Genomic DNA, 24,500 nt, shown 5'->3' with positions numbered 1-24,500 from the left:
CTCTAGAACGTATCCGCTTGTAAGCTGTCGCTTCACTGTCGCCACTCACTGCAAAAAAGTGCAAAATCTAATAATTCTCTCGATCTCCGTTTGTCATCAGAAATTTACAGCAATCAAAACGACAAACCGATACTTTAAGAGATAAATTGTTCGTTATTTTATTTGTTGTATGTTAAAGTACTCAATTGAAGGAAAGTGTAGATTACAAGAATGCACAGCATGTGCCCTGTTCGCATTCGACGGAGGACAGAAAGATAATGCTCGAAAGAGGAGGCACGCCCTTGACGCGCCCGAGAAAGGCGTGGCAAGCGGCTCACGGCAAGTATGCAGATAGACAGCGGGACAGCCACGGTATTGCTAAATTGCGATAATACGTTGATAACAATACGCGGCGTTGGCGCGTTTCGTTGCGCAGTCTTCTGTGCTTGAAACGCAGCGCAGGGTGCGCTCATGTTGTCATACGCGGCTTTATCTCGACATTTCTTTTGGCCCGTTGATCTTGCGCTTTCCTTGCTATCTCCGTTCACTGACTACCATCGAGCAAACTCGGGTAAAACTCGTTCGAACAAGAAACTCGGCACATCCTGCATAGCACCCCTGTTGTAGATCTATGTTTACTTGTGTTTGCGCAATCGCATCACGTGCAACACATGCACATGTAACACTCGGTGTAACTAACAGCTTGGCGGTTCGACCATCTTGAAGGAGGGGAAGGGGCGATGATTTTTTTCTCCCCCGTGCCCATGCGCCGCATTCCGTGTGGCACGCGCGCTGCTGCGAACCTCTTTCTAGTTGGCTTCTATGCGCCGCCCAGTGTAGCACACGACGCTACCACAATACTTGAAACATGCGTCGGACATTGAAAGGTCATTGTTCAACGTCTTCATTTCTTCGCAATATTGCGTCAACCGTCTCATCAGACACGTGAGGCCGATCTCCTACAAAAATAAAGACACGCGATTTCGTCCGCAAGTCGCTAAATAATAACAGTACTCGTCTGCTGTTCATGACAAGGCCATCGGAAAAGCGCGACCAAAATAACCGGTTTGACTCCCAGTGTGCAACCTAATGAACACGCGAACACAGTTTAAATTTCGTGTTTTGCACGTTCATTGTTGTATCAACTTTAATATAAAATTAACGATATGACCTGAAGTAGGTAGAAATACGAGATACTGTACTTACTTCTCCGGCAGGCGCCCGAAAACCCCGCGCCGCAGAATGCCTCCATTCTGGAACGGTTTTGGCGGAAAATTGGACGATGTGTTATCATCAGTTCGGCATAGATGGCGCCCGCAGCTATCGGATACAATGGACAGTCCGGTTTTATGATTATGAGGATGAATGCCTTAGGGCATAGGAGCATTGTGTCATTACTTGGTATCCAATATATTGGACAAATCCCCATAGCCGTGTCACAGGAGGCTAGAGCGGTTAATCAGCTGATTTGATCGTCATCTCTCAAAGAAAGAAGGTCAAGCCGACACCGCCGTGAGATTACGCATGACCATATGTGGTAACCCGCAGCTACCGCGAGAATGCAGCTACTGACGCTGCTGCAGTCAGCAGACGGCTACTCGACCACTCAGGGCAAGTGTGACGGAGACTATACTAGGGCTATCGCCTTCAGAAATTCGAGGCATACTGTGGGTTCACGGAGAAAGTAGGCAATATGGTTCGAAATCGTTGAACGAATAGTGTAAATATTTCCACAACAAAACAGTTGGAAAATTATCTTTGCAAATACCCAAGTAATTTTGAGTCTGTCAGTAGAGAACGCATACAGTTTTTTAAAGAATATAAGAGAAATATTGCTGACAGCCTTTGCGCATTAAAGCAGGCGGTAAATTGTTGCGGAGATAAATAATTTTTGTTACAGGGCGTATATTGACTCTGAGCTGGTAAAGTCGCTGTTGCATTAGAACACGAATGGTCTGAGAATACAAAAGAAAAGAAAACGTTAGGGCGAGTTTCTTGTTGCAAGACAGGACGAGTCCCCCCCCCCCCCTTTTTTTTACGTAGACAGTGGGGCCGTTTTTGTTTTCGCAGAGGGATATTTCAATGTCCGGAGAGGTGCCCAAGTGACACTGGCCATGGCGCTACCCTTCGGCATACTGCAGATGCCGGTAGTTCTGAAAATTACGAGACCATCTGCGTTTTTGTTGCCGTGGTAGTATGCTCGGAAGTTCGCGCCAAATAGTTGGGGAAATGCGGGGGAGTGGGGCGGCAACTGGCAGGCAGTAGCGCGCTCTCTGGATATCGGTTTGGGATTCTGCAAGGTATACCAGGAGTCATACTACTTGCGGTCTTTTTGAGTCATGCCCTAATAATACGACAAAGTATTAAGAAATTACTGTTAACTTATACAAGGACGTCTATTTTTAGGCAAGATATATCACTCATTGCAAAATGATGCCTTCCTAATTAAGGCTATCTATCTTGTTTGACATTAAGCGGAAGAAATGGAGCTGGGCAGGCCATGTAATGCGTAGGATGGATAACCGGTGGACCATTAGAGTTACAGAACGGATACCAAGGGAAGGGAAGTGCAGTCAAGGACGGCAGAAAACTAGGTGGGTTGATGAATTTAGGAAATTTGCAGGCGCAAGTTGGAATCAGCTAGCGCAAGACAGGGGTAATTGTAAATCGCAGGGAGAGGCCTTCGTCCTGCAGTGGACATAACTATAGGCTGATGACGATGATGATTACGATTTAGGTATCTCAAAGCTTTGAATCATACTGTATTAGCTGGTCATTTTTATATCTTTTGGGAACGCAATGCGTCTTTCTGTTAATATATAAGGTTATATTTTGTGTCAATTTACCTCAATTGCAACATTTTCTTCAGGTGCTTCAGATACTTTTAGAATTTCACAAAGGGGTTAATTATGCAAAAACATTGAACGATGATATCGTGGACAATGCGGGCCTGCAAACATCTTTCATGGTAGGTGGCTTCCACTTCTTTTCATGTGTTTGCTTGAGGCCGGTGCGTTCTGAACAGCATCACTTCTCTTTACTGCTATTTGAAAGGACGATTTGTTACTGAATAGTGTAAAACAAACAATTGCAACCGAGGCACCTTGCTTTCCTAAACATAGGTTACCATATACCATGAGTGCTTTAAGAAAATGTGAAATCTACACGAAAGGTTGTGGAAGAATATTCAATGTTCTGCCGCACTATATACTACATGACTGCCGATCAATCTAAATTACCTTCTCTAATTGCACTAAGCTGCTCATTAGGTAGGTGCTTAAGTGCAGATATTTATTTTGCTAAATTCTAGCTGGTACATCTTGCACCTGTTAAATTGTTGCTGGACAAGATAAAGACACTTCATTTGTGCCTAAACGCTCTTAAGCGTTAAGTAGAGGGGGGGGGGATAGTACGTGTGCTAACAGTGGGTGTATCCCCAGTGAAAAGAAGAATAGTATATTTTTACAATTTGCAGTGCGCAAGTTGAAAATGAAAGGCGATGTCATTCATCTTTATTTTGTGTTCCGGGAATATATAGAGTTATAGCATTACCCTTATTCCGGCGTGCAGTACGTTTTGCGTCAAACCATGTTAGCCAAAGCTAGTAGCAGCCTCATGTAACGCTTAGTGTAACCATAATGCCTTAAAGACGCGATTTGGGGTAGCAGGAGTGCATTTATTAAAAAAAAAACATTTAGAAGGCAATGTGTGCACCGACTACACCAATGCCGAAACTTTACACCAGCAGCCAACTATATAATACACATGGTTACATTGATAATAGCTCTGTGTTTGTCAGGTTGAGCTCTGGGACAGGAGCCACAAATCCGACTGATCATCAAAGCCTCAGGGGCAGCTTTCGGCAGCGAGGAGGGAAAACATCCAATTGTTGTTGTTTTCTTGCGATTTAAACATGCAAAGTAGAACCGGTGATAATAGAGAGTATAGCTGCAGACAAGCGAGTATAGATTGGCGCGATAACGCGTAAACCGACCGATTAGGGAAGTGATAGCGAAAGCCAAGCAACACATGTGGAACGCAGTATAGGAGAGGCACCTAGTCCTGATAATGGGTGGAGTGATTGACGTACTGCAAGGACGGGGGACAAGGATTGCGAAGCAAATAGCCACAGGGGTTGCCGATCTGCGGAATGTTTCAAAGGAAGTGCAAATCGGCAGGATTCACGGTGCCAGAAGTTGAAATGCAGGGGAATGGAATTGAATGGACAGTCCTTGCAGTAAACAGAAGGAATTGTTCGTTAGCTAAGGCAATGAATGTTACAGTCATTGATATCAACCGGGAAGTGCATTGAGCAGGCCGCGAAGGCGCTTTTGGACTTGACGGGATACATTTTAGCGATCGTTTAGCAACACCAGTTGGACGCTGATAGCGGCACTGGCAGTATATTTAAGCGGGTCCCTGATAACCAGGAAGGTAGATTAAGTATTGAATGTAGTGACACACCAGCAGGGAGCAAAATTACACCACAGGAAAGTTAGGACAAGACGCACCAAGTATAAGTATAGAGACGGTTAAATTTATTGCATAAATATGAACCGCGGTTGCAACAGGAAAAATGGCTGGAAATTTTACGCATCTACGCGACCTGGAGCAGGTTTCTTTTTGGCAACTTTGTATGAAAGGGGTGGAACAGAAGGAAAGGCGAAAGCGTAGGCATGCTAATTAAGTGAGGCATGAAGTCGCAAAGGGTAACAGAGGCATGCAGGAGCATTTATGCATTATCGGCTGAAGGGAAGGAAAAAGACTTCGCTGGGAGCAGCTTACCTATGTGCAGATAGTGACAGCAGAAATAAAAATAAATAATCGATTGATTCCATTTCAAGCAATATTAATGAGTTCAAGACGTCACGCCATGTGGTATATGTAGGATATATGAATGTGCACATGGATGATTTAGACGGATATACTGATTATATACAACGGTTGTCTAGTGCTGGATCTGTGTGATGTAAAGAACCTTATATAGCCTAAAGGGGAGAATAAGCGCCAGGGACAGCTAAAGTGGCAATGTGGGAACAGGATACCTTCGAACGGTCTACGAACGACTATACCAAATGACGATTGACGAACATGGAAAAAGTAGCTTGGGTAGGGATCATGAATGTTTAATATTAAAATTTGGATAGGTAATAACTTAAAACACGAACCAATATTATCAGAATTTTTAAAAAGAAATGAAAAGCAAATTAACAGAGATCGCGAAAAATATAGGGAAGAAAATGGAGGAGCTTCCTACAACATTCTGGAAATATAAGGACTTGGTAGACGCTATGCAGCAGGAGATATGACGGACAGGGCAAGCACGCTGTTGGATTGGAAAGAGGACACCCGGTAAGTAGTTGAACAAGGAAGTAAGGGAAGCTGTCGAAGAGCGTAAGCAGACGTCTGAGAATTATCGAGAAGCCAGAAATTGGGAATACAGGAAGAAGAGCTGCTCTTTAAAGGGAACAAATCTGGAGAAAAGATCAGGGAAGCGAGTGATCTATTACAAGAGGAAATAAATGCATAAGTGAGTGATGGGAGCATAACACTCACAAAAAAAGGCGTACCAGAAAGATTATGGAACCATGTAAGAGGACTCGGAGTCAAATAAAAATTCGCAAACGGCTACAAGGAATGAAGACGGTAATACCTTCGAAGTGGACGATGCACTGCGGTATATAATATACGTTATTATAGATAACTATGGCACGAAGGAAAGCGTAGTTCGGACTCAAGCAAACCTGGCTACAACAAATAAGCCTGAGAGGATATTTAGCATAGAAAAGGTTTACAGAAAGAAAGCAGAACGAAGTGTCCCTATAGTACAGATAATCAAAAAGCTGGCTCTAAAAAGCAAGGTGCTGCTGACTAATGCCATATAGCACGTAATAAAAACGAAGGCAATTCCTTCCAGTTTAATGGTGTGAAAGGAAGATGAACCTCATTTTCAAAGGTGATAAGGATAAGATAAACTCATACAGGCCAATAGAGGGAAGCTATAAAATTTGAACTTTCGAAGTGGTAGAGAAAAATGATATACTGCGGGAATTACAGGATGTGTTCAGACCAGCCGACGCTTAGAGAATAATATCTCAGTGAATAGAGATTTTAGCAGCTCAAGATAGACTTTTAGGGAAAACTTTTCAAGATAAGGGAGTCTACGACATAGTAGACGTGGAATTGTTAGGGAACATTCTGAAGCGCGAAGGTATAGATGGCGATTTCTTTGAGCTGCTGAGGGATATACGATATATAGAGACAACCGAGAACGGTTTGTATGGAAAGGCCAACAATGCAATGAAGTGGTGGAAATTCACCGAAGGCCTGAAGGAGGGATGTCCTCTGTCTCCATTGTTCTTCAGGCTTTATGTAACGCGCATAGACAGACGACTGGAAAACTTTCAATTAGGGTTTGATTTATGCGTAATGCGCGAATGGTGCAACAAAAGATCCCTGGAATGATGTATGCGGGCGACGCAGTGCTTCTGGCTGACAACGCAAGATATTTACAGACACTTTGTGAATATGTGTGGTGACGCAGCGACAAATCTAGGACATCCAGAGAAATCACAAATTAATAAGGCAAAAGCTTTATATGCCTCATTTTGAGGTGACCTTGATAAAGTAGTGCCAAAAATCGGAAAAAAAGTCGGGATAGCTTGCACTAGTGGCGCAAGGCTAAAGACAGCGGAGCTGATCGGTTCCTAGCTGGTCCTGGCTATACGAAGTGATTTTACGTTTTACGAAGTAATGCGAAATGATGCAAGTTATACAAAGTGTGTATGCATTGCCTCGTGGTCCGTGAAATCGGGGAATGCCTCGCGAAGCACTTGCAGTCCGAGCACACGTAGTGGAAGTCGGGCGAACGCTATGCATAGTGTAAGGGCGGCGCGCAGTAGACAACATGCCGGGATGACGTCATAGCGCATGCGCACCTGCCTATAAAGGGAATTTTTCTTCTGCTTGAGAGCAAGCGCTTGCGTGGCTCAGTGGTAAAGTATCCGACTCACACGCAGCGGGCCTGGGCTCGATACCAGCGAAGAGCTGGTACTTTTTTTCGCATTTCCGGCAATAGCGGTTACGCCGCCAAACGCCGGCGGCGGCATCATCACGAACCGAAACGGCTATTGGAATGAGCCCATAACAGCTTACGCTGTAAAAGATTAGAGAAATGCATACAAACATGCTAGAATGGAAAGCATGTATAGAATACATGATTAACGCAAGCAGGCTAGGTGACTATTTACCACCACCCCATTTCCAACGGGATGCCAAGAAATTATCATCATGATCATCCCACGTTTACGCGGTCGCTAACCTGTAATTCGCAAACAATGTCGGATGTGCTAAAACTCTCTTATATAAAGTTCTCCGAATTGCTTCTCTTACAGTGCATGTTCGACGATGTTTATTTTATCTTTCGCCCTCCGTGGCCGTTGGCAGATAAAGCGTACCATTTTTTATTCGTGTGCCGCTGACGTGGTTGTATTGACGGAGACTTGGTTGACCGATAAAATTCTTAGCGAAGAGCTGTTCCACTGTGACAAGAATTACGTTGCTCACCGTCATGACCGCGACCTAAAATCAAGTGGTGGTGTATTAATTGCCGTCGCCGACAATATAGTGTCTTATAGGATCTCACTTTTGTCGTCTTTAGAAGTGGTTTGTGTTCGTATTGTTATAAACCATCAAAACGTATTGCTTTGTGCGTGTTATCGGTCACCAAGTGCACCATCTACTTTTTGCGATGAACTGCATGACATCCTGAATTTTCTCGTCTCAGAATTTTCACACTCACCGCTATTCCTTTTAGGCGATTTTAATTTCCCTAAAATAAGGTGGACTTCGCTATCGCCTTTCGTTGTCGGTACATCCGCCGAAAGTCAATCTTTCCTTAACTTGTGCCTAAATTTTAATCTTACGCAACTTGTTTCTGGGCCTGCTAGAGCTGGCACTACTTCATCTAACACTCTAGACTTGATCCTTGTCACTGAACCAAACTGAGTACATTCTTTAACTAGTTTCCCCGGACTAAGCGATCACTGTTTTTTACATTTTTCTGTAACAGGCCCCGTTAGATGTGAGAAGAACAATGCAAAATTTATCAGAGATTTTGCGAATGGTGATTACACTGGAATTAATAATGAGTTTGCCGTATTCATTGACGACTGTATACCAGAATTTTTCAGCCGTACCGTAGAAGAAAATTGGAACTTGTTTAAAAACAAAGCCACGTCACTTGTCGCTAAATACGTGCCACTGCGCAGGCTTTCCGGAAATAAACGCTCTCCTTGGTTTTCCACGACATTAAAAAGACTGTCAAACAAGAAAAAAACGGCTTTTCCGTCTTGCAAAACGCAGTCGAACATCTACTCGTAGGAATGATTATTCTAATGCGCTGCATGCTTATCTTACCGCGTTAAAAGAAGCGAAGGATGTTTTTTTTAATACCCATCTTCCCTGACTTCTTTCTACAAATCCATCAAAATTTTGGAGTACTATTCAAATAAAAAAGAAAAATACCATATCTCTTACAGATAACTATGGTAACACCATGACCAATGCAGAATGTTGCAATGTCCTACATGATACTTTCGCGAAATCATTTTCTGTTTGCTGTATTGATACAGAGCCACACATGCGCAAAGAAGATTTCTTTCCCATGTATCCACTTGTTGTCGATTTTGCGGGGATATAGAAGTTAATTCAAGATTAAAACTATCGTCTTCCTGTGGTGCCGACGAAATTAATTCGAAATTTTTGAAGAATCCTGCTGTTACTCCTCTATATTTTTATGTACCTTTTCACCCAATTTATTGAGTGCTCAACTTTGCCCGCAGACTGGAAGGTGGGGAAGGTGGTCCCTCTGTTGAAGTCAGGTAACCCGCATTCCCCTCTCAATTACAGACCCATTTCACTTACCAGCGTCCCTTGCAAACTCCTTGAACACGTCATATTTTCCAATCTTGTCTCATTTCTGGAGTCCAACTCTTTGTTCACATCATCTCAGCATGGGTTTCACAAAAACTACTCCTGCGAAACGCAACTAATATCGTTTATACACAACATTTCTTCCTCTTTAGACAAAGGCCAGATCATTGATTGTATCTTTCTAGATTTTGCGAAAGCGTTTGACAAGGTGTCTCATCGCTTATTGCTTCTTAAACTTAGTACTCTTAATATTGATCCTAATATTCTGAAATGGATGGAATGTTTTCTAAACAACCGTAGCCAATTTGTAACAGCTAACGATTCTGCATCCCCGCACTGCGCCGTGAAGTCAGGTGTTCCTCAAGGCTCTGTCTTAGGACCATTACTATTCCTAATTTATATAAACGACTTGCCTGCCGTAATTAGCAGTTCTATTAAACTTTTTGCCGACGATTGCGTTCTATACCGTGAAATAACTAATCAGCATGATAACTTTATGCTTCAGTCAGATCTAGGTAACATTTCAAGGTGGTGCTCACAATGGCTAATGTTCTTAAATCCGACTAAATGCAAAATTATGTCTTTCTCGCGTCGGTCAAACTCACCCACTCCTTTCGGCTATATTATCAATGAAACCAACCTTGAGCACGTGACTTCCTATAAATTTGTTGGAATGCAGCTAAGCAGCAACCTTTCGTGGCATGCGCACATTGAACACATCACTAACAATGCAAACAGATCTCTTGGCTACGTTCGCAGGAATTTTTCTAAAGCCCCACCCTATTTGAAGTTACTGCTCTACAAAACACTAATTAGACCGAAGCTAGAGTATGCGTCATCAGTCTGGGACCCTGGTCAAAAAACATTAGTAGACACCATTGAGTCAGTTCAGAACAGGTCAGCACGTTTCATCCTATCAAACTATTGTCGCGCAGCTAGCGTTTCTTTAATGAAGTCAAACCTTGGCCTTGTTAATTAGCAGGTTCGAAGAAAGATTTCCCGCCTCTGCCTTTTTCAAAAAATCTTTTATCAAAATAACTCACTTAAACAAGAATTTATTTCAGAACCTTCATACATGTCGTCGCGTCTTGATCATCGGCTTATAGTGTTTATTCCTTTCTGTCGCACAAATGTTTTCTCCGATTCATTTCTGCCAAAAACCAGTGCCGAGTGGAACCGCCTTCCCCCCTCCATTGCCTGCATCGAGGAGGCATCATCTTTCAAGATTGCAATAACTGATCATATTTTGAGTTTATCACTCTAAATACTACTAATTGTTTGACCATGTTGTTTTGTTATCGTTTATTGTACCCACACCCTCTGTAACGCCCTTCTGGGCCCTGAAGGTACTGTAAATAAATAAATAAATAAGCGTTCTGACAGGCTGTCGACGTTTTGAGCGCACGCCAAAGTCGACTGGATTTTGAGGAATAGCAATAGGATAATCACAAAACCAGGCATTTTGTGCAGTAGGCTCAAAAGCTGCGTGACACCGCCTACATTCACTGTGCTGTCACAACGCCTCCTCCTAGATAGGACTAGGCCGGTCTAATGCCATACATGATGCCGAACTACCTCGCCCGACTGCCATAGAATCTAATGAGGATGCTCCCGGATAAGCCAGCAGTGATTTTGATGTCACCGTTTTCGTCACACATCACTTGGCAGTGAAAGTATTGGTCATAATTGCATGATGTCAAAAGCAGAGTGCAGAGCCCTGCTATCTAGGTGGCGTTGCACGTCCCCGCCTACACTACTCAATGCGCGAATTCAGAGTTGGCCCCATGAGAAAAGAAAATGAGGGAGAGAGGGGTGAAAGGGGCTGCTTTAACTTTCTGTGCAAGGAGGCCATTTCTTTTTTTCTATGCGGGGTAGTTTGCCTGGGCCTTACCACTACCCGTACCGAAAAAAAATGTACGAATCGAGGCAAAACTTTATATTGTGCTGCGCATGTTATTCAAATGCAACGAATATCATAAATAAATGGGCATACATTGTTCAGATTCAAGGTATTTTATGAGATAATAAAATGCATTAGGAACGTTGTTCCGAGCATCGCAAAATTTGGTGTTATTTTTGTAAAAAATCACGCGTACCACAGTGAGCAGCGTTACAATAGCTCGCCAAATGTAACTACATATTGCTTAAATATGCTGTTTAGTTAAGCAAAAGCTTTTGCAATGTTACTTTTGTGATTATATAATGCATTTACGTTTGCTTTTTTTTTGTTTGCAAATACTACCATTTGTACTTGCCGTGCCTGTTATAATCCCATTAGGGATTGACAGTATGGGAAAATAAATAGAAATAACTATATAATCACACACACCTATTTTTACAAGCTATTTTACATTTAGAATTCTGAAACAAGTACGATCAGGTTAATGTTTGCAATCGCACCGCGAATCGCTGTGTCATGCGCACATTGTTTCACTTTTCGATGGCGACTTCTTTTACCGGATTATCACCGTTGCCGATTTATCGCTCAGCAGAGGATGGACATACTGTACTCAAAATTGCTTGAGTGGTGTCGTTGGTTGCAAAACGCAGAAGCTTCGTCCAGTCAGATTGCGTGTATCGGGTGCATGCTGTCGTCGATTCAGCATCAGCAATTACTCTGGAATGTATGGTTTCACATATAGACACGGCAGAGATACTCCACACGCGAGTTCAGGAGGGGTATAACATAAATGAATTATACTTTGATCGTGTTTCATTCCCGCCATTAGCCCTTCACTATTGGTGAGAAACCTTTCGGGCTGGGCCCATTTCTATTGTCCTTCACCCGATGTGACGAAACCGTAAATATTGCTTATCTGAAAATGGAGTGCACACACTTATTATGCATAAATATGTTGCGTAATTTTTGTTAGATAAATATTTTGTATAATTTATGCATAGATATGTTGCAAAATATGTTGCATATGTTATCATTAGCCATCTTCTATTGGTAAGCAGGTGACGAAAGGACAGGTTTAGCAGGGGCGTGTTAAATTTTCTTTAAAATTTTGGTTAGTTCCAAATGAACCATGGACACATCGCAACTACGGTCTCTGTTGTGCTTATTTATTTGTATGAGACCTTACTGAAGAAATTGCTAATTTTTATGAATGTAGCATGTGTTTCTTGCGCGAGAGAAATTATTTATAGCTCCAACCAAGTAAAAATTCGTCCAAAAGCTACTTTTAGAATCCTTTTGCAGGTTTCTTAGAATGCTATGTTCTTTAAGAAAACCTGTAATATTATCCGACTAATTCCCACCGAACGCTTCATTTCAAGATCGCGTGCGTGACTGTAGGTGAAGACGAAGGTGAAAGCTGATGATGATAACTATGCAAATGTAAAAACCAGTTATGTCCACACTTGGCATTCGCAATCTTTCCCTCGCCACTGAAGCGGCTCTCATGGGGGCAGTTCAAACGGAATAAGATCATCGATGATGGCGTTTAATTGATGCAGTATGCATGCACTAGCTTCATGCAGCGCGGCCGGCTGTTAGTTGTAGCCAGTGCGGAAACAATGCGATAGTTGACCATGGAATGGGGTCAACGTTGATGCAATGGTAAACTATTTGAAAAAAAAAACGTTTATATCACTAATGCGCCGCGCAATCTGGAGCCCATAGTAGTAATTTACTTCGTCACCGGGGCGGAGTGAAGCAGCCCATGGTCGTTCGTCACAGCGGCCTTCCCTGCCGGCCAGGGCTTGGTATTGGCGCAAGCTTGTTCGCGTGAGTAGGCCAGTCGGGAAGGAAACTGGTGTGGAAGAGATGTGGTCGGAGGGACCGGAGTGTTGAGGAAGGTGGTATGTGGGAAATGGAGGAGGAACGTGGCCAAAAACGAAGAAGTTTGTATTTTAAACCGTGGTGCATTGATTGTCACTACTATGAGCGAAGATAATGAACGGAAGTATGATATCCCAGTTAGTGTAGTCCGGTCAGATGTACTATCGGCCAAAAAAATAAACGGACCACGGCTCCGGCGGCCGGAGCGGCTGGCTGGCCACAACGGGGCGCTGCTGTCTCGATCCGCGCGCTTGGGTCGAAAGTGCCGTGGGTGACGTTAAGCTTCTCCCTCACTCTCGCGCTGTGTCTTGTCGCGCTTGATGAAATGTCTAGTGCGTCGTCCGGTTGCTCTGCTGCTGGCGGGTGCGATAAAAGGGACCGTACATAGCCGGTATTCAACACATGGGCTGTCGCGCGCAGTAGCCGATGGCCGCATGGAGGTGTTCAAAGTACGCGGCAAGCTTCACCGGTGCGCAAAACACGTGACACCATCTAACCTCGTTAACTCGCTGTACTAAGCTGGGACGGCAAGATTTTGAGCGCATCTTTCGTCGTCAGCATGTCCCCATCTGCTAGTTTTAAATTCCGTGTCCTTGTATTCTGGCTTCGTCTTGTCGTATGGAAACCTGTAATCGCGTACAGTTTCCAGTACTCTCCCTATTGGAATCTCCCTAGCGATGTAGCGAGCGCGCACGGAGAAAGCCACGGAGCGAAAAGCGGACGGCGCCGTCGCCGCGGGAGTCAAGCCAGGGGCAATCCAACGTAGCTACGGCCACCATTCCTGCGTCGCTGATCATTCATGTCGGCTTGCGGCAGCCAGAAAAACGTCCCCAAAAAGAATTTTGTATCTATTCTCTGCATGGCAAAGAAACCTTGACGGGCGCGAGCACAACCGCCCGCGCACGTCAGCCTGAGAACGTCAAACGGTGCACGGCAAGTCGACGTGCCGCTAACGTGAAGGTCCCTTTATCCCGCAGGCGTGAACGAGCGCGTGTCAGCCACCACTGCAGCGCCTTGCGCAATGTTCCGTAAACTCGAGCAGCAAGGGACGTAGGCGACAGACGCTAGTATGAAAGGTTAGGCCAACATAGGTAAAAAGAAACAAAAAAAAAACAGCAGGTCTTTGTTCTTTCAATGTGCCGGGGTTTTATTCCCTGCGGCCGTCGTCTTGTGTTGAATACCGGCTATGCACGGTCCCTTCCATCGCAACCGCCAGCAGCAGAGCAACCGGACGACACACTAGACATTTTATCAAGCGTGACAAGACACAGTGCGAGAGATAGGGAGAAGCTTAACGTCACCCACGGCACTCTCGACCCAAGCGCGCGGAGCGAGACAGCAGCGTCCCATTGTGGCCAGGCAGCCGCTCCAGCCGCCGGAGCCGTGGTCCGGAGGATAGTACCTATACGTCATGTGCCAGAGACTTCAATGCAAACGTTCAGTAACGGCATTTGTCGTCTTTCTCATAGTGACAGTAAAGAGCGTGAAGAAAACACGGGGCATATGATTGAGACTGCTTACGAATCAGGTAGCCTATGATTGTCGTGTTGATACAAATTATATAACAATTGTTCATTTACGTCCTAATTAATGAAAAATTCACCTCAACAGAATGTAAATATAGCTGCGGAGAAATATTCCAATAGCCACACCATTCTATCACACAAGTTGCTCAAACCTTCTGTTCCATTCTTGACAAAGTTATTCCTTGAAATTGTGAGAATTACAGCCCACGAGCAAACGTCATGAAACAAAACACGGACAGCGCATGCCTTTTGTGTTAAATCTTCTGTAAATGAAATATTAAAAGTGCGAAGCAATAACAGAGAGATGAAAATGATTACATTTATTTTTGGCCCGGCAGTGCACGGCGTCCGGCATGGGCCCAGGCAAAGGCGGCGTTTCTGCCAGAAAGCTCGCCTTCGTGCATAGCATTCGCCGCCAGGGTTTGCAGGGAAACATTACGGTTACATAAGCTGCAGTTGCCGGTAAGCGCGCGAAGCAATCATAGATCTTCGAATGCTATCGCGTTCCACTCTTAAAGGAGAAGCTTAATCGTTTCATTGCGTAATTCCGTAGAGAACAAAGCGATTAACCAGCTCATCCCTCGTGCTAGCAAAGGGGGGACAGCACGTGTGTATTAACAGACCTGAGGCAGTAGGCGCTCGACCATGAACGGGCCCCGGAACATGTGCTCATTTTCTGTAGGCGCAATTGTTCCACCCTCAGACCGCCAACAACTGGCCGCCAACTACCTGCCTTAAAACGGGTGAAAAAGCCAAAATAAGCTATTCGACTTCATACCTATGTCAGGGAGAAACGGTAAATTAAAAAAAAGTGTACTAGGCTGCTGTTATCACCCATCAATTTATTTATGCATAATTATTTATGCACAATTCAAAACGAACAATTATTTCATCCCGCACACATATGCCATCTCTGAGGAATATTACAGAAAGAAGCACTTGGAGGCATGTTTTTTTTCAGCATCTCTCAGGAGAGGGTGTAATAAAGTCTAGCAAGCGTGCATTGTAGTATCGTTCCTTATTTCTGCTAACTTTTTGTTTAGGTATCCCAGACATTTCTGTTAATAGTATTGGCTTTCGCTGTTTTGTCGGTCCGGTAATCTATGAGTTTCAACGATCGTCTTTTTTTAGCAATTTTGGGAGCGAATCACTCTTCACATTCAGGAAAAATGGTGTTGAAGTAAACCCAAATTTTATTTCAACGGCGAGCATAGTTTCCAAAGTCAGTGTAAGTAAAATATAGTATATGTATAATGCACACATCCTGAGCACATAAAAAAACTCGGAAAAAAACAAAACGAAATCAACCTTGTTACTTTTCTTTCTTGAAGCATTACTTCGGCATCAGGACCATGGCTTTACGGTCCAAAACAGTGGTCGCTACGGTCCATAATGTTTGGTGTCCAATAAGGCCACTTAGACGGAACCAGTGGCGTGCATCTCCGCTGCGATTGGTTGGCCAATTCGCCAAGGGAACAGCCAGGCCGCAGGCCACGGTGACGAATCCCGGCGAGGTTCGCAAAACCCGCGCATGTCACCGAACGAGAGCACACGTGTGTCTCTGCGTGTGTCTCGCATCATTCACGCGAACAAAACAATGACGAAGATCGGCACTGAGCTCGCGCGTGCAAGGGCTGCCATGAGGATTGAAGGATAAAAAAGCCGGCTGAATCGATGTCATGCGAACGCTCTGTGGGAATCGATGTCATGCGAAGCAGTGTGCGGGAAGCCTACCAAGTTAACGAAACGACCTTGAGAGCACCAAGACGTAGGTGGCTTTTTCATCATCTACATGACACGCATGTTATGAAATTCACGTCATGAGTCCTCAAGAGTCCCTTTAGCAACGCCTAGGAGACCTTAAGCGAAAGCCTTAGCCGTGCTCATGACTATGGCTTCAGCCATTGACTTTTAACTTTTTCCTTCACTTAGTACTACATACGAACCCATTCCATTAGTTTTTGAGTGTTAATCTTTTTTCGCTGAGTCCTTGTCATTCTTCCTGAGTCATGGTCATGACTGTGGCTTCTACCACCATCTTTTAGTGTTTCCTTAACTTAGTACCCACGTTCGAACCCAGTTCAGTGGTTTTTCAGTGTTAATCTTTTTTTTGCTGAGTCAGTGTCATTTCTGCTGAGTCATGCTCCTTCAGTGTTTCCTTCACTTAGTACCCACGCCAGGACCTATTTCAGTGGTTCTTGAGTGTTAGTTTTTTCGCTGAGTCATTGTCATTTTTGCTGAGTCATGCTCATGACTATGACTTCTAGCATCATCCTTTAGTGTTTCCTTAACTTAGTACCCACGTCCGAACCAATTTCAGTGGTTTGTGAGTGTTATTCTTTTTTTGTTGTGATTGTCATTTTTGCTGAGTCATGCTCATGACTATTACTTCTACCTTTATCATTTAATGTTTTGTATTCTTAGTACCCACATCAGAACCCATTGGAGTGGTTTTTGAGTGCTAATCATTTTCGTTGAGTCATTGTCATTTCTGCTGAGTCGTGCTCATAACTATCACTTCTACCATTATCCTTTAGTGTTTCCTTCTCTTAGTAATTACGTCAGAAACGATTTCAGTGGTTCTTGAGTGTTAATCTTTTCTGCTGTTCAATGTCATGGTCATTGAGTCATGCACATGACTATTGCTTCGACTATAATCCTTTAATGTTTCCCTTCACTTAATACCTAAGTCAGAACCCATTTGAGTGGTTTTTGAGTGTTAATCTCTTTCGCTGAGTGATTGTCATTTTTGCTGAGTCATACTCATGACTATGACTTCTAGCATCATCAGTTTAGTGTTGCCTTAACTTAGTACCCACGTCCGAACCCATTTCAGTAGTTTTCGAGCGTTAAAGTTTTATCGCTGGGTCTTTGTCATTTTAGGTAGCTGTTTTATGACCTACATGACATGCATATCATGCCATTCATGTCATGACCTATCACTTACTGTTTGTCATACACTGTTGTCATACTATGCCAATTTTGGTACCTACCAAGTTAACGAAACGACCATGAGAGCACCAACACGTAGGCAGCTGTTTCACGACCTACATGGCACATATGGCATGATATTTATGTCATGACCTATCATTTATGTTCGTCACATACTCTTGTCTTAGTACACAAATTTTGGCAAATACCAAGTTAGCGATACGACCATGAGAGCACCAAGACTTAGGCGGCTAGATAGATAGATAGATAGATAAATATTGTCATAGTGGCAAATGTTCGCCAAGAAATGTTTCGCATTTAAAATTACGGCAGAAATTTCACTTGAGTTGTCTAAGTAGGTGTAAGCATTGTGCCACTATTGACGGAATGTTTGATGATATTGCTCATACATGACATCATCATTCATTCCCCCGCACTTTGCACTTCTTGTCGTTTTCTATCTGTCATTTTGACATTGGCTTCATCCACAGTTCTTCAGTTCTGCCCTTAGAGTTACGGAACTGCCGGGTACAACAATGCTGCTCCGTCAACCTGCGCTGCCTGCCTGCCACGATGCCGAACCTGCATGGATTTTGTTCATGGCGGATTGCCTCGACGACTTGGACAGTTTTTTTTAATTTTTCTTTATGGCCTTTTTCATTTTCCATGATATTCCTGTTCTTTCACCACCTTTTTTATTCACTTTTTCAGGTTTATTCATCGATAAACCACGTGTAGAGATTCTCGACACGCAACCCACAATGCTAAAGCAGACGTTTGATTTATCACACCTTCGGAGGACTTGAATTCATTTCTGATAGGTTTCGGATAGACATCGTTTTTTTGTTAATTGTCTTTTTCCTAAAACCTCTCGGGTTTATGCCCCTTTTCACTTTTATTTATGTGGCTTTTACCGTGCGATACATCTCGTCGTGCAGGCCTCCCTCATTTTCATTCAGGTTTATTTTACATTGGAGGGGCTCAAAAACTTGCGGTGTCTAAGAGGCCGGCTGCTCGATGTCAATCCACTGACTTCCAGCCTATGTGGGGATCCCGGCCAATGGGGAGGCCGATGCCCTTGTAAAGAGTACCCACGACTCCGCGGTCCCTCTATGCCTGCTCTGAGCCTTGCAGTGACAACTGGAGACCTCACAAGGCACATGCTGCGACGACATCTCTTGGCATGTCACCAGGACAAGCGGGTGTCCCTTGGCCGCCATCTACGGCTGCTGCCGCCGCATGGGGCACGTCGTTACAGGCTTAGGATGGCCGCTTCACCGGCCTGCGGCTCCTTTGGGGACCCTGTAACACTGCGACACCTTCCCCTGGCCTGCCCCCCGTACCTCTAATATCGAGGCCGGCTCCATCAAGGAGTCCCGCCGCCTGGGACTTCCTGCCACCAGAGAGTAGGACATCATTTTCCCCTCCCACCGCAACCAGCTTCCGGCACTGCTTAGCGTCGTCGAATTCCTCGACTCGAAGGGGCTCTCGGCGAGATTGTAGCATCCCTTCAACATTGGTTCACCGCGCCCTTGCCACGTCTGCCAAATCATGTGATCTTCCCTTGGCTGCCCATGACTGAATTGTTACCGGCTGACAAGGCCTCCCATCCCGGCCGTCCCCACTGAGCTCCTGCCCTGCGGTTTGCTTCGCCCCCGCTATAGCGTCATCTTTACCCTCTCCTATTTTCTTTTCCACTACTCTCTCCCTCCCCTTTGGCGCTGAGCTGTGCTCCCTCAAGGGCTGCAGAAAATACAGGCAACCTGCGATGGAAGCGGACTTGACACTAATCACCGATAAGGATTTCCCCACTAGGAGAGGCACCTCGACATGCCGGGACACTACCCCAGACCTCTCTTTGGTCAGGAACGTCGGGGAGGTGAAGTGGGTAAACACGGCTCTAGAACTCGGAAGTGACCACTACGTCATTGAGGTCTCCTTCACGTTTGCCCGCTGTAGGACAAGGAAATTCAAGATGATCGACTGGAACGTTTTGCCGCAAGATCAGAGCGGAGCGCGCACCGACGGCCGAGGCAGATTTTGAAAGTTGGTGCAAAAGGGATCAGGGATGATGCCGCGGCGGCGACCAAGGACGTCGTCACTGACATAGACGTGCACAACACGCTCGAAGAAATAATACAGGTGCAAGAGCGTTCACAGCTGCTCAGGCTATCCGGCACCCCGGCGGGCCGCAAGGTACTCGACGAGATGGGCCTCTACCCTTTAGAGCAGTACCCCGACGCCGTGCGGATTCCAGTGACATCAGATCTCAACTGCACATCGCGCCCATTACCCGCAATATGCACCCGGACACAAGCGTCGGCAGACGTCGTGCCAGGGGTAGAGCTCTACTCGAACATGTCCGTAATAACCACATTGAGGCAAGCTTCGTGGACGCCGCGGCATATGTTCAACAACAGGCGTTTGCCGTCTCCATCGTCGACTCTAATTCCACGATCACTTGCTGCGTTACAGTACGCACTTCGAAGCCCTCGGTAGCCGAACAAATTGCAATCGCACTGGCTGTGCTCGATGGTCGCAGAGAGGCAATATATAGCGATTCCAAGGCGGTCATTAAGGCCTACCGATCCGGGATGGGCTCCCCTCAGGCCCTTCGCATTCTCCAAAGCTTGAAACGTATCTCTCCGCATTCGCTCATTTGGTTCCCGGTCACTTGGGGTCGACAAAGGGCTCTCTCTCTAACCCTAACGAGAACGCGCGCGAGGGCACGCGACGACTCACTGACCGCGCCGCCTCCGCAGTCCCCCTACCCCGCGGGGAACCATTGCTCAGGTATAATGAGATCACGAAGCATTACTACCTGTCAAGACTGCTATGCCAACTCCCGCACCCTGCCTTATGCAGGGCGCGGGCGGTGACCCTTCGACTTTTACAAGCTCGTGCGTATCCTAACCTTGTGGTTCTTCACGCTATATACCCTGAAAGGTATCCCAATGCGGCCTGCCCTGCCAGTGGACTAACGGCAACATTGAACCATGTGTTGTGGGAGAGTGAAGCCATCGGCTCCGCCTTCAGCGAGGATAGGTGGGCTGCGCTTTTAGGCAGCCCCGAACTCAACGACCAAACCCTGGCCGTCCAGAGTGCCCGCGATCGGGCCGTCAAGTTCGGCTTGGAGGTCCCTACGTTGAACTAGCCGGGTGGCGCGGGGTCTCCCCTGCGTCTTCTCTGGACCTAAATAAAGTTATTTCACTCAGTCACTCACCTTTCTCTTCTTCATAAAGAATAACTTCTCTCAGCTCCGCCGTCGGTGCCGGCGTGCGTTAGAATTATCCCGAACCACGCAAGCACTCCGCGTGGCGCAGAGGCGTTACTGAACTAGTTGAATTTCTCAAAGTAAAATGTGCGAGCAAATTCGTAAAGTACAACTTACACGCAACCCCCAGGCATGATAGCGTCGGATAGTAACTTGAATTTACGAGAAAACATAATTCTGTTACGACGCGCAAAATCAAATACAAACCCCTTTTCCAGCTGCCGTTTGAGGTGTGTTTTATAGCGAATTCCATTGGTAGGAGAGGAGCACGGCGCCGCGCAGTGCGGAGTCGGGTGACAGCGCAGTGAGAGCAGGGGCACTCGACCCGCCGCTGGAATACGGCGTGCATTCGGAGAGCAAGTGGGAGGGGGACTTGTGAGGAGAAATGTACCTTGTGACTAAAGCGATCGACGTCCCACCATTCTCAGCAGGAGAGCGGGCGTAACGCTGTCACCGTTTGCGGCCACGGACTACATACTTTTGTGCAGCGCCGACGCATCCCACAACGTTTCCGCCTGCGAAGATCATCTGAAGTTGAGCTCTAGCAGCTTTCGCTGCCGTCACCGTCGAGCGTCTCAAGCACTTCAGCAAGGCGAATACGCTTTGCTGCCGTTCTCCCCCGCGCATCCGACGAGAAGCAAGGCGGCCTAGAAATGTCAGGATTTGTCGCTAAATCGCTGCGAAGCTCGCTCGTATCACCGACGTCAAAATCAGCAGTGACAAAACAATAACCACGCTAGGCTGCCGTCATTGCCGCCGCGCGCACCGGCTGAAGAAAAATAAAAAGATATGAGGAGGAGATGATAGTTTAAGCCACGTGACTTCCTCCGTACTCCGCTTTTCAGGCGAGAGCAGTCCGGACTGCTCCCGGCTGCTCTCGGCGCAGCGAAACTGCTCTTGTTCTACCACTGGATGACGGCGCTCCCACTCCTGTTCGACCATTGAAACACGTCGCCTCTGGAACGAGTACTTTCAGCGTGCTTTTGAGTGCTCCTGTTCTCCCAATGGAATTCGCCATTAGTGTAAGCGGCACGCCTTGTTCGGTTTCTTGAAACACCATCCAGATGGCCCTCACATCCCCAGCTCCGGATGTGAGCAGAACCAAGAAATACCTGGGGTAAAAGAATACAAATGCCTTGGTGTATGGATAAACGAAGGCGATAGATATCTGGAGACACGGGAAAAAAACCTAATAGCAAAAGGGAAGAGAAATGCGGCCATAATGAAACACAGAGCTCTATGGAGATACAATAGGGAAGACCCGTGAGCACCCAATGCGAGGCGTCCCACTGACCTTTGTATGCCATCGAGTCCCGATTGCACCACTGACTTCAAAGACTGGTGAGCGCCCAATGCGAAGCTGTTGAGGGTGATATGGGCTGAATAAGTTTTAAAGTGAGCGAAGCACAGAGTAAAATTGATTGTGAATATTGAAGTACGACTGAGGAAAATGGAAGAAAGTAAATGGTGTGCGAGGGTGTTCAGATATTTGTACAGGAACAACATTGACTCAGTGGAGGAAGAGAACTAGGAAGCTTACCAGCAAGTATGCGACCGCTATGGTCTTCTTCTTTCTGGGGTTTTACGTGCCAAAACCAGTTCTGTTTATGAGGCACGCGTAATGGAGGGCTCCGGATTAATTTTGACTACCTGGGGTTCCTTAACGTGCACTACAACGGAAGCACACGGGCGTTTTTGCATTTCGCCGCAATCGAAAATGTGGCTGCCGTGGCCGGGCTTCGATCCCGCAACCTGGTGCTCAGCAGCGCAACGCCTTAGCCAACTAAGCCAATGTGGCGGGTGCGACCGGTATGGTCAGCAACACGCCAACAAAGAACGTGAGATGCAAAGTGAGAGAGGCTGAGACAATTTCATGGGTGGCGACAATGGAAAAGAAACCTGCTATGCCTAATTACGTCAAAGGAAAAAACTAAATCAAGAAAGGAACAATTTATGATAACACAAATGGAAGCTCCTTACTTTTCGAAGGAAGATCAGGGTGCCTTAGAACGCATAGTTATAAAGCGAGGCACACCAAGAATTAAGACGCATGTGCTTGCTGCAGTAAAGCTAGGAAAATGATGGAACATGTTTTATTGGAATGTGGAGATATCTATCCAGCTGCAAGTTTAGGCTCCTCTGGCCTCCTTGAAGCCCTTGGGTTCAGGGATAGCTGGGGCAAAGTAAACATGCCCGCAATAGAGCTTAGTAAGAGGCGATTGGAGGTTTGCTGGCTGAAAAGTAGGGAGACTGCTAAGAACGGAGGCATACAGACACGAGTTCCGAGTAATGGTCAAAAAGTTTGATGCTGGGAATTCTTTGTGTCTGCGTGTTTTTTCAAAAATATAGGCAAGAAAATAGGCAAAAAATAACAAGCGCTTCGTGGTGCAATCCACCACCCTGCGTCAAAGGGGATGCTCATAGCATCCATCCAGCCATTCAGCGGCGGATCCCGCCGTGGAGGGGGGGGGGGGGTGGAGAACGAGGTAGCTCGCCTTCGTGCCAAGCGTTTGCCGCCAGCGTTTGCAGGTAAACATTACGGTTACATAAGCTACAGTTACAGGGATGCGTAAAAAGCGGTCATGGTAGTTCCACTCTTCAAAGCGCAGCTTATGCGTCCACCAGGTTTTTTTGCAAATAATGCTGGATTTTTTTTTGTTTGTGACATGTCAGACACAGGCAACAAAGTACAAAAGTGTGTTTAACTCAGTGGGTACGACACTCGGTTTCTGAGTGTGGGGTCGTAGATTCCAAACTCGGCACCGGCAAGCGACTTAGAGGTTAGCTCTTAGGAGTCCGTTTCGGCGGCGAGCGTCGGCGTTGTCCCTCGTAACTGCGAGAACAAGCGCAGCGAAGGATGAAAGCGAACGCGGAGCGCTGCGGGAGATAAAAGATGACGATAGCGAAGAGAGCGCGAGGAAGAAAGCGGAGAAGGAGGGTATGGCTAAAGCGTGAGAACAAAAGCGTAGTGCCGCGCAAGGCAGACTCTGCGGTGACGAGATGGCGCCAGAGTAGCGCGCACCACCTGTTTACCAAAGCGCTGCATGAGCGGAGGTTTGTCTGCATCGGCTGCTGTGAATCGCGCTCACGCGTCACCCACAGGCTGCCTCTCGCGATCTCCCGATTAGCGAGGCAGTCGCGCCACACTTCGCTAAGTTTGGTACGAGCCGTGCTAGTCAATACTTCGCGAAATGAAAACACGTGTAGAGCTGCGCTTAAATTTCGCATAAGAGAGGATGGTAGTCGTCGCTGAATTTCTTCCTTTCACATTCGTTCTGTTCCCTTATACATTATTTTCTTTATAGCGATTCGTCTTACGTGGCAGATGGACGGACGGGTTTCCTAGTTCGGTAGGCATAGAAATCCTTACGCATTTAAATGCGATGAGTAAAAGTCACATTGTTCAAGCCGTGCGCATTTTCTGATTTAGTGCTTTAGTTTCTTTTCTTTCACCACAGGCCTGCGCTGTTTCAACTTCGAGTTGCAGTGATAATCTCAACAATAACCTCTTTCAGGCATACTCCGAAGTACTTAAAGAAGAATGCGACGATGTAGATACGCGTCTACAAGGCGTGAACCACTTTTCGGGGCCGCAGCTGTTCTTCGTTTCATGGGCGATGGTAGGTTGCTTTTGTTGTCGTGGTTCCACACTGTTTACCGACCATAAAGGTGTCATTTACGTTAAAAGCCATAAGTGACTTTTTTCTTGTTTCTTCAAACAGGCTTTTTGTCGCAATGTAAGTACGAAAGGAATCCTCGTTCAAATTGAGAAAAATATACACAGCCCTGAACAACTCAGGTAAGCGGAGCAGGTACTGCAGTGTCCATAATACCATCTAATAAGAGAAAGTGTGATCCTGATTATTTTACCGGCTAACGTACTCGTGCAATTAGGGCTACTGTTTTGTACTTTTCAGTTTGCTCAGTTTCATTCTGTAAATCAGGCTGTCTCTCCAGCATATATCCCTTGAATTCAGATGTAGTTACATCCTCCCGTGCGTAGTCCTGAACATAAAGCGAACGGCTATTTATTTGAATTGTCTACGTAAATCTACATTTCGATCATATCCGT

The 24,500-nt window shown here is 45.8% G+C and overlaps 1 protein-coding gene and 1 long non-coding RNA gene across 2 annotated transcripts in view; both read left to right on the top strand.

The window, feature by feature from the left end:
* The window catches only part of LOC119439969 (neprilysin-like), a 500,589-nt gene that overhangs the window by 299,641 nt on the left and 176,448 nt on the right, over positions 1–24,500 (top strand). The window lies entirely within an intron of this gene.
* LOC125942977 (uncharacterized) lies at positions 2,838–24,296 on the top strand. Its single transcript, XR_007465456.1, has 3 exons — positions 2,838–2,947; positions 23,944–24,048; positions 24,151–24,296. It is a non-coding gene; the product is annotated as an uncharacterized LOC125942977 (long non-coding RNA).

The sequence above is a fragment of the Dermacentor silvarum genome, chromosome 2, assembly GCF_013339745.2.
Source record: "Dermacentor silvarum isolate Dsil-2018 chromosome 2, BIME_Dsil_1.4, whole genome shotgun sequence".
Classification (NCBI taxonomy): domain Eukaryota; kingdom Metazoa; phylum Arthropoda; class Arachnida; order Ixodida; family Ixodidae; genus Dermacentor; species Dermacentor silvarum.
The sequence above is the reverse complement of the archived record's forward strand: the minus strand, read 5'-3'. Positions and strand labels throughout refer to the sequence as shown.